Here is a 12,571-nt window from a genome sequence, read left to right as displayed (position 1 = left end):
ATATATTAAAGAAGAAGTAGTGACAATTTAAATCAGGTTAAATTTGATACTATAGATTAACAAAAAATAAATCTATTACAAACATTAATAACCGACTCTCGATCAAAAATAAAAACAATGTCACAACAATACAAAGACTAATGAGAGTCAACCGCAGATATAATGGTGAAGTTTTTAAATGAAACACACACGCACACAATATTAAATTTTAAATGACCGTCAATGTAACAACATAACTAATACGAATCAAAGCCTATAACAGTCTAGCTAGATCTTAGTTGCTTATATATAATTTCGCGTGAATTTATATATTGATATATGTAGGTATAGTCTTAAATAAAAATTGTACTCAAGTTCTTTATGAATTCTTCATATATTTCCTTTTTGAACGTTTCGACTCACTTTGGAGTCATTCTCAGTGAAATCCAGTATTCAAGTCTACCACCATCGAGAGTAAGTCACTTATAAATTGGCACTATTGGCAAATATGAAGCATTCATTACACTCAATAGTGAAAAGACCAACAGAAGTTCAAAGAATTAGATCAATTATATAAAAACATTGTGTCAATAAATTTTCTTTAACAATTATATAATTAGATTAAACTCATTCCTTCAGTATATAGTATATGTCTAACTAATGAATTATATTTGACTTAATTCTTTGAGCTTCTGTTGGTTGTCTTTTCACTATTGAGTGTAACAAATGCTTCATATCTGCCAATTTGGAAGTGGCTCTCAATGGTGATAGACTTTAATATGGGATTTCGCTGAGGATGACTCCAAAGTGAGTCGAAACGTTCGAAAAGGAAATATATGAAGAATTCATAAAGAACTGGAGTACAATTTTTATTTAAAAACTTCGCTATTACTCCTGCGGTTGACTCTCATTGGCCCTTTGTATTGTTGTAACTATAGATTAAACAGTGTCATATGTTAATGTTGAATTAAAATATGATAATGAAGAACATCCGATAAAATTTCTGTTAAGAATAAATGGGCGCTACAACGTGCAAACAAGTCGCAGATAAAATTTGCACGCAACACAAGCGAATTGTATAATAGGATTGCTCAGCGTAGGAGTTGTACACCGCAAATTAGATCTGCTTGATTTCTGATAACATTTACAAACTCTCGGTTAGTTTATACACGTACACACGCCCCGATTAACGAATTACCTGCCGCGCGTCCCCGTCGTCCTCGAAGGAAATGAAGTCGAAGCGACGCCGGAAAATTGGAGACACAGGCGAGAGAAATGGAACCGGATTTATCGCTTAGGATCTCTGCTTGGGTCTCTGGCAGTAATATCCGACGGTGATTCAACTCGTCTCAAGGGTGTCTTCGGAGTACAATAACATAATCACTATTCCCACGTGCAATAGATATACAGTCATTAAAATGCGATATTAATTATTATTAGTGATACCCACGAACTATATAGGAAAAGTTGAGCTCCGCCATCTTGTGTCACAGTCACAAAGATAGATGATAAGGATAAAGATAGATGATAGTCTTTTAACTGTTTGTTCACTAATCTGTCATTTACTTCCGTCGTTGACTACAGAATTACTGTGCTGGTACTCTCGCGTTATTCTTCTCACAGATGCACCACTTTCCTAATCTACTACGAAAGAAGAAACAAACACGCTTAGCGTTCTAAAGAGATTTTCATTGTTTTATATTCGTTCCGTTGTGTTCTGAGCAACAGTCTACAAGTACGCTTATACGATGTCGTGATGCCACCTGCAAAAATGCCCAGCTCCTCCACACGCGCCGGTGATCGCGCTAATTATGAGAACAAGATGAGCGTGTGGTGAAAAAAAAAAAAACCCATAGAGCTCATGAAGAAAAGAAAAAGAGCCAAGGGCCCTGAAAAATTCCCCTTGCAGCGTCTGTAACGAGTACAATGCGCAACGCGCGATTCCCACCGACATCACGATATCGTGAAATTCTCACAGAGCGGAGAGTGCGTTCACTCGGCGCTCGAGGAGTCGTCGACCGTTAATCTTGACACGTGGAATATCCTGTCGCGTACTGTCGATCACGCCTATCGATTATTTACTAGCGCGATCGCCATTGTCCAACTTGTCGCTGGATCGAGATACGTCGTTTCATTGTCTCGCGTATACCGCAGATAAACCAATTGCGTCTGCAGTTGACGTAAACGCGTTTGGCTGCGGTAACTATTCCGTTTGTGTGTACATTCGGTTTATTCATTAAAAATTATTAGAATCATTTCTGACTGTTATATGTTGCGTAATATTAACGCTGTGAACTAAATGAGCTTTAGATCTTGCATACAATGAAAGAAATATTACGAGTAAAAATGAAATTAAATATTAAAGAAATTTTTGGACTAAAGATTGAACGATAGAAAATATAACATGTATTATATCTTATATGTATATTTTATTTGTATTGTTACATTTAATTTCTATTCTTAATTTTTTTTTATATTTCTTTTATCTATGATATTTATTCCTGTTCCTAATATTTCTTCCATTGTATGCAAAGCCTTATTTTCTTTTGTATTGATCTTGAATAAATACAAGAAATATTATTACAACAGCTGCCGTACTATACATTAATAATAGATATATACACTGTAAAAAATAAAATGTTAATTTTAACTCAAAGATGTTGAGTGGATTTTTTGAGACATGCAAAAATGTTAACATTGACACAAAAATGTTAATTGTAACATTTTTGCACGTCTCAGAAAATCCACTCAACGTCTTTGAGTTAAAATTAACATTTTATTTTTTACAGTGTACATATCTATATGTGTATACCCCAAATAAAAAAGTGTAAGCCGTAATTAGCTTAAAAATTCTTGTCTTTCAGAACTTTGGCTGTTGTTCTCTGGTGCATAATCTCATAATAAAATCATCTGAATTGGAGAAGAGAATAATTTCGAGCATGTACTCTTGTTAAGTGCATAAGCATACTTTAGTAGCATAAGATGCGCGCGTAAGAGCGAGATATCGGAAAAGGGCCGATCCCGTAAGACCGCATGAAGTAAGCACTGTTCAGCAGACATGTTAATCTCGCCCGTATATATGAACACCAGGGACCGCGTTAGCTTTTACGACCTATCCTTGACTGCGATAATAGCGCTATTTATATGTAGAACTCGGTATTCTCACGACGATGCACGTAACGCAGGACAAATGTGTGCACCTGCCGAAGCGTATCTGCGCAAGGAGGACGCTTCGCAAAAGGAATACGCGCGTATACAATACAACACTGAATCCACCGACACAATTGCGCAACGGATAACGACTTCTATAAAGTGCAAAGAGAACTTTTAGTAGCGAGAACGGAAAACGCGAAAGAACCGCTTTAAGATGCGATAGCATACTCGATAAGGAGTGTAAGTACACCCCAGCGAGATGATTTCTCATTTCGCTTATAAATCAGAAATGATGCAATCGCCGGCTTCGGGTTGGCAAAAGTTTGAAGTAATCGACTTTCAATTTTTAAAACGGAATTTCACGTATTATATATCTCTGCATTTATAATCTTAAGAAAACGTTTATGATGTAATCTTAAAGAAAAATAGACTTAACATTTTAATAGCATAATAGGAAATTTAATCTGAACGTTTTCTCAAAGTCCGTATAAATCGGAATTACAATTTTTCAACGCAATAATCGTGGACGAGATTGGGTTTTGCAAAAATTCATTCTCACGCGACCTGCGATGACAGATTTTTTTTTTTTTAGTAGAACGTCAACGAATGAGATTTATATTCGTGTACCATTGTCACGACTATTACTTTGTAGTCATACATTTCAATAAGCTGGAGATTCTGTAATGGAGATTGACTGTGGCGAACGTGCAATCGCGCCGGTGCTTCGATCGACATAACCGATTGCAACGCCGTGCAACCCGATGCATTAACTGCAGCTGCTGCAGCATTTCTGCATAGGACGGACTCGAGAGCAGGATATTACATTATGCGCATATGGGTCACATAAATACATCGATCTCATTAGTCGCCGATAACAATCGGGCCAATTCATCCGATCGCCGTCAATGACAAAATTACTGAGTGAGCACACAACGACATTTAATTATTCGATGACCTAAATCAAAGTGCTCATGCATTTAATCTGGCTAATTTTCTCAAGCTCCACACTCCCTCATTGCATCTTGATATTGTGAGAGATCATATTTTATAATAAATAGAAATAAATCATATCTCTAAAAACATAATGCCAAGAGAAAAAAAAAAGTAACAGTAATCCACGTACATTTTTAGATAAATGATGGAGTACAGTATGAATAACGTATTTTTAGATAAAATTATCTAAAAACCTCGTTAAAAATTACTTTGTTCTGTAATATATATGCTAATGTGTAACATAATGTGATATGGACAAATTACATCTATTAATGAATGCCCTATTAATTAATCATTCATGGTGAAAAACGCTAATAAGACTTCACTCGTTTCACCTATAATGGCTCATTAGCTAATCCGTACTGTACGTCCGGTTGCTGCACGAAAAAAGTACGGATAGCTACCAACAGCCTGAACAGGAAAATCAGGAAAATTAGTCCATGTCAGATTATCTCGTTAACGACGTCCATTGGCAGAAGAATGAATGCGACGATGCTTGGCTATACTCCGACATTCTAATTAACCTTTAGCTAATGAAAGAAACATTTACAAAGGTTTTTACGGATACAGTAACGTTCAGTAAATTACATTTACACTTGTTTGCTGAATTAGAAAATAACTCGCTTTTATCAACGTTATTATTTAACGTGCATTGAGAGAGAGAGAGAGAGAGGGGGGGGAGAGGAGGGAGATCATTTTCAGAAAATGATTGAATTATCTCTATATTTTCTACGTTTCTTGGAGTAAAATTCTATACTCAAAAACTAGAGTGATTACTGAATCGTTTAGACTGGAGTGACTTTTTCATTCATATGAAGTAAATCTTCCCTTCACAACATAGAAATTTCTATGTCGTAACGGAAATATTTTTACTCGTAATTAAAGAGTGAATCTGATGTGCTTTACTGTGACAGTTGGAAGCAGTGCTTGAGCTAAGCAGGAAGAAGCTCATTTGTCAGTAGATAAACAAGTCACGCTGGTTGTTGTGTTATTATTGCCGTATTAATGTTGTATAATATTTTGTTGAGTCGCTAATATACATATATCATAAAAATGTTGACAATGTTTCTTTCAAAGATAAAGTGCTAATAAGAATTTACATATACTGAGTTATATTTTTCAAAATAAGACTGTTGGTCTCATTCTAAAGTCATCGATTGATATTTTACTTGAAACAAATAAAACACATTCGCTATAGTTAGAGTTAAACATTCACCCTTATAAAAAGTGAAATACTACTCTATTCCTAGTAGCAGTATTTTCGCTACCAATTAAAATAAATTTTCGATTATTTTGAACAAGATTTCGCTCTGAAAAATTTAGAGAATATTCTGAGATTTAAATTCTTCTTACATTTAATGGATTAACGATCGATTTAATTGCTGGAAAAAACAAGGAAATTTTTATTATATTTGTTTTCATTGATATAATCGGCGCGAAATAAAAAGTGACGAAAGTATTATAAGGTCGCAGATGTGCAGCCATTCGTGACTCTTACAGAAACTCAAGACCGGCAAGATAGCTAGAGCCGGTCTAATAGCACTTGCTCGAATATCCCGGGACTTGTATCACGGTGGATGGGGCTGAAGTTACTAACTAAACGAGTTTCTCACTAACAAACCCACTGGCACGAAACGATGTCGCTGACAGTCGAGGCTTGTAAGGGAATCGGTAGAGAGGTTGCGTTAATATTGTTCAGAAGTTCGCGCTACGTGAGGTATAATGAGGCTGAGTGTAGGAGAGAAAGCGGAAGATAGGGTACGGGGTTATCCAATAAACCGAAACAATAAGTTTGACAATTCAGTATTGAAAATAGATGCCGATGATAGAAGTAATCGAAAGTGCGTGGCATCGCAAGTGCGATCAAACCGCCACTACGGTATACACAACGGAATGCAATAACCTATTCATAACAATAACTTTCCTTTTACATGCATAACGAAAAAGATATATTGAAAAAATACTGAATTTTAGCATTTGTTTGAATAGTTTTAAGTAAATATTTACCATGCATATATATTTATTTATTAAAAAAAACCACTAATTTCATTTAACTATTATTTCTTTATTAAATACGTATTTATTTGCTATAAGTAAATGTTTACTTACTACTATTTAAGGAAATATTTTATATTTAAAGAAATATGTATTAAGGTTTAAGAAAATTTTTTTCAATATATATTGAGTCATAAGCATATAATAATATTAAAAAAATCGAAATATATCCTACATAGATATCATATATTTCAATTTTACACATATAATTAAGAAAAAATGAGTTACTTTCATATACATATTTATACAAATATGTAGAATACCATATAACGACTTAAAAAGAATTCTATATCTTCTCCAAATTTTTCTATGGATATTCTACAATACATTTAGTAAAATATTTGATTAGAATCCAAGGAACAGTATTATAAGAGAACCGAAATGTTCCAGAGTAGAATAAAAATCGCTTCAAACATTCACACACGTGCCTAAAATAAAAACAGTTCTGAGCAAGAATATCGCGCGTTACTTTATTCCGAGCTTTCCCGTAGCGCAAGATGCTCATCCTTTTTATCTCCATCCGCAAACGGGCGAAGCCCGATTGCGGTGAGAATGCGGCTGCGAAGGACAGGGGGCGAAAGGAACGAGAATGAAGGACGTGGGGTGGCGCACTCGACAACTTGTGGATCGTTTCATTATCCTGAAGTGGTACTCGCGTAACTTCTAAAGTTCACCGTACAGAAGTCGGGCCATCCGCCGAGGCGGAATAATCATATCACTCAGCGCGAAGACGAAGAGAGTCTTTGGTGGCCGCTGAGTCTTAACACGGTCCTATAGAGTTTATAGCTAGGCATCACTGGGGCGCGCCTCGCGAATCTCGGCGCAAAATTCCTGTCCGCCACCTCTCTATTGTCTTCTCCCTTGAGATATACGCGCTCACAAAAGACCCTGTTTAGAACTCTAATGCGTCGTCACTGAGCGCGGTGTAATAACTCGGGGCTGCGTGGTTCGCATACCGTCGCGTTATCTTCCGCGAAACGATAGACGAGGTGGCTGCGCGTAATCTTATTTTCCACCGTTTAATTTCCTCCCGAGTCACGATAACGGTCGTTTCGAGCGCGGCAATTTACGCGTCGTTGCGATCTGCGTAGAAATCGCACGGAGCGTTCTCTCGTCGCCCCCAGCGCCCAATTTCTCGTTCGGGCGCGAGAGTTTTTACTGCATCATGCGTAATGACCGCGGTTGGGTGTTCTATTTTCACCGTTGGTCGTAAAATGCGGAAACGGAAATCACGGAAGATTAAATCCCTTCCGCGATATTTAGATCGTCTTAAGCGCTTTCACCGTGAAAGCATTTCTGACAATGAGATATCCATCTTCTGACTTTCGTGCAAAAGCGATGGCAAATTTGTCGTGCTCTCGTGAAGATCGGATAGAATGTAATAAAGTAATGGATGCAAAGCTATAGAATATATGCACCAAGAATTTCCGCGAGTCTTGGAATCATAAAAGTATTTGTCTTTCTGCCAAAAAGTGGAGCACGCTTGGTGAACTAAGGGACTTTTAGTTTTCTACTTAAAGATTGATCGAACTTTGCCAAATCTACTTGAATATAGTTCTTTATAGTTTTTGAAATCTGATATTTGTTGTTTAATTCTGATAAAATTCTAGAGCCTGTTCTTTTTAACTGAATTTCTCTTGCACAATTTATTTTTCCTCCTTTTCTCTCCACGTTGGAGAAAAAAGAAGAGCTGAATCATACAAAAAGTTCAGCTAAAAACAACAGACTTTAGATGAGACATGATTTTTATTTTGTTTCTTTAGTTTACAGATAATTTCACAGTTATACATTGTTTTTCCCGTCAGATTTGCGACGCTAAAAACGCGAAACGACGGCTGGAACTCGTTTAAACCGCGAATACCCATGTAGGTGGAACCCGGATCCCACATTCTACCATTTACGAGCAATCGTGTTCCCCACAAAGTTTCGTCGAGAACTAAAGGCGGAGGAGGCTCGCAAAAACGGTGAACGCTGAGATGGGTTTGTTCGCGGTGCAGCACGGTGAAAGAGAAAAAATAGAGTGAAAAAAAAAAAAATAAGAAGACAAGAAGATATACTTGCGCGTGGAGAAGCGAGAAGAAGATACAAAGCGCGGAGACGAGGTGCGGTAAGCCAGTAATTAAATTTGCAACTGTTAATCAAGTTCGAGCGAACGGATCGATGCCAGACGAGAACCACAGCGGTTGCGAAAGAGGGAGCTCGGTGGACGCAAGGGAGACGGGGGATGGTGGAAGTGCAACGATCGTTGCCAAAAAGAGACAGCAGAACGAGTCGGTCAATAAAATCGGACAAACAGCCCGATCGAGCGGGAGGAAGTAACACTTGAAGTTTTTGATTGGAGATAACCGTGACAATGATCAGGAGAAACAAATGTAGAGATGGAGAATGTAAAAGAGAGAATGAGAGAGAGAGAGAGAGAGGCGTGGAGAAAAGAAGCTTATTTTTCAATTACATAATGATTTATTTCCCGTGTATCTATTGGTCTAATATCGCGCGGACGCGTCGGTGCATGTGTTATGCCTCTCGTATACATAAAAATCGACACGCATCCGTGAGTATACGTTCTACGTCTCACGGTTTTCGTCTATGATCCTTGCCCTTCATTCTCATGTGCACGCCCGCCCTCAAGAACAACGGAAGTGCGAGCCATTACGGACGATCAAGGGGAACACCGTGAGGGCACAGAACACCACGCTTACGTCGTCATGATTATTATTATCCTTCCCGCGCGAATTACGTGTAATTTTACCGATTAATCGACGTGTCGCGTTACGACGCAATTCAGAGCGGAACAACGAGCGGAGACAGAGTGTCCGTATACGCAATCGCAGTCGGGAAATTAACGACGCGTGTCGGGCTGAGCCCCAGGGTTAAAAAACTAACTGCGTCCGTGAGATCGTTGCACACATCGCTGGTGAGCCCGACGAGATATTCGCCCAAAAACCCGAAAAATAATACGAATTCGTCCGACAGATTGACAGGCCGATTTAAAAAGAGATTGCGAGCACCCGCTAACTATCGGCAAAATCCGATATCAAATTTCCCCGAGAACGCGGGCCTATCACGATCGAACTGACAATACACAGGGACAGGAAATTTTAAAACTTGGCTATATAAAAAAATATTCGTCATTTCATTATATGTATAAATAAAGATACTTGATCAGAGTTGTCACAAATTCCTCATTCTAAGACTTCATAACTTTTTCCTGACTTCCGTGCAAAATTTTATGAATTTCCTTGAGTCTTTCAGTAATATTCTGAAATTTTTGAAAGAATAACTTAACGTAGCATATAAGTCACTATTAATATTGTTGATACCGCTTTTCATTTAATTTAAGTTGGTAGTATTTCAAAACTGCTTAAGCACGCATTGCATATCAAATTTCTTTATAGCCAAGAATTTTAATTGTCCAGAAAATTCTACAAAATTCACTGACTTTTCCTTATAATTTCTCTAATTTTCAAGTTTGTGGCAACCCTGCTGAAAATATTGCTGAGATAACAACTAAGAAAATCAGCCATTTAAAAGCATGCCCATTTCTAAAATTTGCAACGCAGACCGTTTGGTGTGCACAAGTACTTAATTGGGCGGTGGACTTTAATAGGTTAAACGCGACCAAACTGGCAAAACAAAATAGCCGATGGAAGCAACCAGGAGTAACGAAATGTGTAAGCGGCTCGCTTCGTGATGGTTAATATTCGTTCACTAATTTGCTTGAATTTTTATCCAGCCAACATGGTTGAGGACCATGTTGCGAGCCACGAAAATGTTGCGATGTATTCGAGCATCTGGTGACGTAAGACACAAGGTAAGGGTAACAGGATTTAATATGTATACTCAAAACACCCTATTCGCTGTTTGTACATGATTAATTCAATAGATAGCAATAATAGTTCATGCAGGTTATCTGTTTACTCGGTTGCATCAGTTTATTGCACAATTTGTCCATTCTGTTATCGTCAATAAAGCAAAATACAGACTGTCGTGGTTGTAATATAATATTTCATACACAAAAGCAACTGTTTCCCATAACTACCAAAAGATAGTTATTAATTTCAGTAGTTCACATTATCATAGCTCTATATGTATATATATATATCCATACTGTACACAACACTATATATTTTATAGATTATATTTTTGTCACGTTTTATTCATAATCAAAGAGAGGAAACACTTTATATCCAATTATAATATAAAACTAATATAGCCTACCTAGACATACTGAGTGTATACACATCGGTTGTAACATTTTTTTAGTACTTTTGTTATTTCAGATGATAGATTCTAATTTATCTGCTAAACATCGTGGAAAAAAGTATAGAAGTAGATGTAAGTAAACAAATAGATAAGCCTATTGTTCAGAATATAGGTCTTTGTGTAGTTTTTTATATATCAATAAACTCTTATAATCTCTTTTATGAAAGTAACATTTTATTTTTCTAACATTTTTTTATGAAAAAAGAGAGAAATAAACTTAGGTCATTTTAGATACATAATATGCACGGAATGCTATTTTATTTTAATCTTTACTGCATCTACATAAAAATTAAAAAAATGTCCTATATTTTTTATTAATATTCAAAAATATTCCCTCTTTCAAATATGACTATTAATTGTCTATATTAGACTCGACAAAAAATTAAAAAAAAAAAACGCAAAGCTTAGCAGGAACACGTAGGATCCGATTGCCTTACATGAGCGTGCGTGCGGAAGGCGATACGTGAACCAATATACCGGTTTCAGCCGCAAATGGACTAAATATTTGTGCCGCATTAATTGCAACGGCCAGCGCCTCGATACTTGGCTAATTGATATTTGCGGAGCGGTCAGCGTGCGGTAATTCCACCGGCATTCCGCTAATTAAAATATGACGCGATACCCCCCTACGAAATCGCGCTTGTAAATTTCGACCAGGGCAACATGCGTCGATACATGTCGTGTCGTTATCATCGTCGTCGTCGTCGTCGTCGTCGTCGCTCTTGTAGTCAATGCATCGAATATCCGGTCGGTGCATACCGTGCGTTACAACGCGACGCGATGATACCGGGCGTTTTCCGCGCTGCGGAAATCGATCAACGCCGACGGTGCGGCGACGGAAAATATCAACTGACTTCGTGATTCGTCGATAACTCGCGCGCTGTCGTGTTGGCCGCGCGTAGTATGCCAATCAACGATTTACACAGAGGTTTTCCACATTCCGGAAATAACCCGCAAATCTCTGATTGGCACCTCAATCGAGTAAATCAGACGACGCGTCGACGGTCGGATGGCCGGCGATTGTTACAAACGCAGATATTCGACAACGACCGGTTATTGCGGTCGAACGGTCGTCAATGTTGTAATGAGATATTTGCGGACACCTCGGAGTTAAACAAAGTTAACAGATTACCGTTTGCACTGCAGCTGTACAGTTTGCACAAATCAAAGATAAAAAAAAATACCCGAGCGACACAATGGCGCGATTGTCAAAACTTTATTTACGCGATGGACGTTCATTGAAATGCAACAGTCGCATTGCTCTTATAGCGACGATTATTGTGAACGTTTTGTTGACGATACGATAAATGCCTTAATCGAACGATAATCAAACCATCTGTAATTAGATATTGTAATAACCAATAATGTTGCTTTACATATAATGCGTAATAGTGTTATAAACGATTACGTACGTTTGTTGGTTTACTCGAGTGCGCAATAGATAATATTATATACATGCTCAGCGCACAGTACGTGATTAATATACGAGCGAGTAATATAAATTTAATGATACCGAAAATACTCGCCATCTCGCGTTTCGCGATAATGCAACATGCAACATGCGCATAATAATTATGTAAGCTCCGCTCGATACAGTTTCCAAACTACGATATACTACGAGCCGAAACTTTTTTTTTTCATATTCGCGGAATGAAACAGCATTTCCACTCTGGTACTATTTGCGTCGACGATATATGATGAATTTGACTTTTTCAGAAACTATGCCTTTTGCATCTGTCATGTCACACAATTTCGCGACTGTAAATTCTGTAAAGCATTTTCGGTCCATGATTTATTTTCTATAGAATGGTTGCTCATACAAGTTATGAATAGTAAACTATCGATATCGAGAGTGTTAAGTGTATTATCAGCGTATTATGTGTGATTAATAAATCAAACGATCATCAATAAAAGTAAAAATCTCATTTACATATTGAAAAAAATTTATCGAATCTTAATATATATTTCTTTGAATAGTACACCAAGGGAAAAATGTTTGGCATTTGCAACTATAATTGTAATAATATGTAATTATAGTTATAAATATCCAAATTTTTTCTTTTAGTGTATTAAGTAAATACTTATTGTACTTACAGTAAACAAATATTTACTCAATAAAAAATGATAG

The sequence above is a fragment of the Cyphomyrmex costatus genome, unplaced genomic scaffold (genome assembly GCF_001594065.2).
Source record: "Cyphomyrmex costatus isolate MS0001 unplaced genomic scaffold, Ccosl1.0 scaffold14, whole genome shotgun sequence".
NCBI classification, from domain to species: domain Eukaryota; kingdom Metazoa; phylum Arthropoda; class Insecta; order Hymenoptera; family Formicidae; genus Cyphomyrmex; species Cyphomyrmex costatus.
Note: the sequence above shows the minus strand (reverse complement) of the source record.